The following is a 4,817-nucleotide window of genomic DNA, read 5'->3' on the forward strand; positions in this document are numbered from 1 at the left end:
CGAAAGCACTAGACTAAAATCCCGTGTGTCCTCGAGAACGTTTGGTCATTATAAGTAAACAAACCTGCTTGTCCTTTGTGCTAAAAAGGATTGGGCCACTCGCTGCAATTATTTCTCTCGCATTTTACTTACTTGTACTTTATTCATCTGTTACATCAAAACCCCCTGAATACTTGTCTGTGAGCATTTACAGTGAATCCTTCATCGAAACTGCTTGTCAACACCTTCTGCTCCTCGTTGGGATCGACATTCTTACTTATCGAAGATACTACGATACACCCCCTATACTTGTGGGTCATCACTCATCATTATCATTAGGCACAACAGTCATTCCTCCTTTCTAAGGAACACAATGCACAGGACTAACCCATCTACTATCAGCAATAGGATATATAATACCAGCTTCAAGAAGTTTTAATACCTCATTCCTTACCACATCCTTCATCTTCGGAATTAGACGACGCTGATGTTCAACGACAGGCTTTGCATCATCTTCCATATTGATAGCATGTTGGCAAATAGAGGGAGAAATCCCCTTCAAATCATCAAGAGTATAGCCAATAGCTCCTCGGTGTTTCTTTAGTATTTCCAATAACCTTTCTTCCTCAAATTCTGAAAGCTTAGAACTAATAATAACAGGATATATTTTCTTATCATCAATATGAACATACTTAAGATTATCAGGTAGTGGCTTTAAATCGAAAACAGGATCTTCCTTTGGTGGTGGTGTTGTACCTAAATCTTCAACCGGCAAGTCATGTTTAAGAATAGGTTGACGAAGGAAAATTTCATCAAGCTCATTCCTTTCTTCCCTAAAAACTTCACTCTCACTATCCTCCAAATGTTGCTGCAAAGGATTATTAGGAGCAAGAGCAATAGACGCACATTGTTCAACTCTAAAATCATTATTAGGCAATTCAACTTTATAAGGAGTTTTGGCAAATTTAGAGAAATTAAACTCATAAGATTCACCAGCAAATTTAGTCACAATTTTTTCCTTCTTGCAATCTATAACAGCTCCACAAGTATTTAGAAAAGGTCTACCAAAAATAATAGGACAAGACTTACTAGCAGCAGAACCAAGTACCAACAAGTCAGCAGGATATTTAATCTTACCACATAGAACTTCCACATCTCGAACAATACCAATAGGAGAGATAGTTTCTCTATTAGCTAGCCGAATAACCACATCAATATCTTCAAGTTCACAAGAACCAATTTCATACATGATATCCGTATAAAGCTCATAAGGAATGTCACTAATACTTGCACCAATGTCGCATAAACCATAATAACAATGATCACCAATTCTAACAGATAGTATAGGAACACTAGCTTTCCTAGACTTATTAGGATGCGAAACAATATTAGAAGCATCTTCACAGAAAATAATATGACCATCTTCTACATTTTCAGTCACAAGATCTTTAACTATTGCAATAGCAGGTTCAACCTTTATTTGTTCTTCAGGTTCTATAGGTTTCTTTGCACTTTTATTAACCGCACTAGTTATAACAGAATACTCCTTCATTTTAGCAGGAAAAGGAGTTTTTTCAATATATGCTTCAGGAAGAATATGATCAACAGTTTCAATTATACAACATTTATTTATAGATGGATCAGTTCTATCTTTGTATGGTTCATGATACTTATCAAAATTCTTCCTAGGCAATTCAAAGTGAGAGGCAAAAGCTTTATAAAAGTTTGCAACGACTTGAGAATCAAGACCATAAGTAGCACTCATATTACAAAATTTATCAGTCTCCATAAAAACTTCAATGCATTTATAATCATAGTTTATACCTGACTCTCTACCTTTGTCGTTCTCCCATCCTTCAGTATTCTCCTGGATCCGATCAAGAAGGTCCCTTTTAAACTCTTCTTTGTTGCGTGTAAATGATCCGTAACAAGAAGTATCCAGCAAAGTCTTATCTTGAAAAGACAGTCTTGCATAGAAATTATCAATAATAATATTACCAGGAAGCTCATGAATGGGGCATTTGAGCATTAAAGACTTCAATCTCCCCCATGCTTGGGCAATACTCTCTCCATCATGAGGCCAGAAATTATATATGCGGTTTCGATCTTTGTGAATTTCACTTGGAGGATAGAATTTAGAATAAAATAGAGGCACAATATCCTTCCAATCAAGAGAATCACCATTCTTCAGCAATTTATACCAATGCGCCGCTTTACCAGACAGCGATATAGAGAATAGTTTCTTCCTAACTTCATCCATAGAAATACCTGCACATTTGAATAACCCGCATAATTCATGTAAAAACAATAAATGATCACCAGGATGGACAGTTCCATCCCCCTCATAGCGGTTATCCACAACACGTTCAATAATTTTCATAGGTATTTTGTATGGAACCTCTTTCTCACATGGCGCCTCATCCACTACCTTTGCAGTAGTAGTAGATTTTCCAAATAGGAATTCAAGAGAAGATCTCTCCATATTGAATTATAGCAGCAGGCAGAAATAAAATCAGCACGTACAGTAAAGGTTTTCCTTACCAATTCCACTTACCAATAGCGCTTCACTCCCCGGCAACGGCGCCAGAAAATAGTCTTGATGACCCACAAGTATAGGGGGTGTATCGTAGTACTTTCGATCAATAAGAGTGTCGAACCCAACGAGGAGCAGAAGGTGTTGACAAGCAGTTTCGATGAAGGATTCACTGTAAATGCTCACAGCCAAGTATTCAGGGGGTTTTGATATAGCAGATAAATAAAGTACAAGTAAATAAAATGCGAGAGTAATAATTGCAGCGAGTGGTCCAATCCTTTTTAGCACAAAGGACAAGCCAGTTTGTTTACTTATAATGACCAAACGTTCTTGAGGACACACGGGAATTCAGTCTAGTGCTTTCGCTTCATATAGCTGATTAATCTTCATTGTTTTGATAAGTGTTGTGTGGGTGAACCTATGCTAATGCACCGCCCTTCCTAGGACTAATACATACTTGTGATTATACCCCTTGCAAGCATCCGCAAATACAAGAAAGTAATTAAGATAAATCTAACCACAGCCTTAAACTCTGAGATCCTGCTATCCCTCCGCATCGATATACCAACGGGGGTTCGAGGTTCTTTGTCACTCCGGCAACCCCGCAATTAGCAAACGAATACAAAATGTATTCCCCTAGGCCCATAAAGGTGAAGTATCATGTAGTCGACGTTCACATGACACCACTAGAAGAATAACACCACAACTTAAATATCATAACATTGAATATTACCCAACATAATTCACTACTAACATTTAGACTTCACCCATGTCCTCAAGAACTAAATGAACTACTCACGAGACATCATATGGAACATGATCAGAGCTGATATGATGATGAATAACAATCTGAACATAAACCTTGGTTCAATGGTTTTACTCAATAGCATCAATAACAAGTAGAAATCAATACCGGGAGAGTTTCCCCTATCAAACAATCAAGATCCAACCCTAATTGTTACAGCGGTGACGAGGTGCAGCGGTGGAGATGGCGGTGATGATGATGGAGATGATGGTGATGATGATCCCAATGATGTCCAGCTCGATGACGGTGACGATGGCGTCGATTTCCCCCTCTGGGAGGGAATTTCCTCGGCGGATCTCAGCCTGCCGGAGAGCTCTTTTCTCTCTGGTGTTTTCCGCCCCGCAGAGGCGGCTGTGTCTCTTCGCGACTATTCCCTGGAGCTTAGGTTTTCGGGACGAAGAAGTACGCGAAGGAGAGGAGGCCAAAGGGGCTGTGGGCCCCCTCCCCACATGGCGGCGCGGCCAGGGCAGGGCCCGCGCCGGCCTATGAGGGGGGCCCATGGCGGCCCTCCTCGGCTCCTCCTTCTGGCTCTCTTCGTCTTCTGGAAAAATAGGATTTTTCATATAATTTCCGTCAATTGTTGATCTTCCGAAATATTGCATTCCGACGGCGCTTTTTCCAGCAGAATCCTGACTCCGGTGCGCGATCCTCCAATAATCATGAAACATGCAAAATAGATGAAATAACGTAAGTATCATCTCTAAATATGCAATATATCAATGAATAACAGCAAATTATGATATAAAATAGTGATGCAAAATGGACGTATCAGTAGGCCAAGGCTATGGCGAGTTAGCCATAATATGGTAGTGGCAAACCGGATCAAAGAGTGATCCGGATTCTAAACTTAAGTTCAGCTAACCGGAGTTGGTACGAACCGGTATCCCCAGAGGGGTATACCGTAGTACCGGCTCTAAGAGTTTATGTGGCTAAGTACAAAGGTACCGGATGATGGGATTTGTAGCATAGAAAACAAAAAATTTCCTACCGCAAGAACGAATAACAAGCCAAGATCCAATCTAGAAGATGGTAGCAACGAGAAGATCATGAGACTAACCCTTGAAGATTTCCAAAGCCTACGAGATTAGATCTCGTTGTTGCTGTAGTCGATCACTTGCCGCTTTAGAAAGCGCGTAGAAGATCTTGATGGTGCCACAGTCGGGCAGCACCTCCGTACTCGGTCACACGTTCGGTGTTGATGACGACGTCCTTCTCCCCGTTCCAGCGGGCAGCGGATTTAGTAGATCCTCCTCGGAATCCCGCCAGCACGACGGCGTGGTGGCAGTGGTGGTGGAGATCTCCGGCAGGGCTTCGCCGTAGCCGTGCAAGAGGGAGGAGGAGGAATGGGAGGCTAGGGTTTGGGGAGAGGGGGCAAGGGCTGCGACTTGTGCACCTCTTGAGGCTCCCCTTGCCCTCCTTTTATAGGTGGAAAAGGTCCTTGGATCGTCCAAGACCTGCACCCAAAGTTTGGGAGAGTCCCGGTAGGTTTCTGTCAGCCGA

Source organism: Lolium perenne, chromosome 7 (genome assembly GCF_019359855.2).
Source record: "Lolium perenne isolate Kyuss_39 chromosome 7, Kyuss_2.0, whole genome shotgun sequence".
Classification (NCBI taxonomy): Eukaryota; Viridiplantae; Streptophyta; class Magnoliopsida; order Poales; family Poaceae; genus Lolium; species Lolium perenne.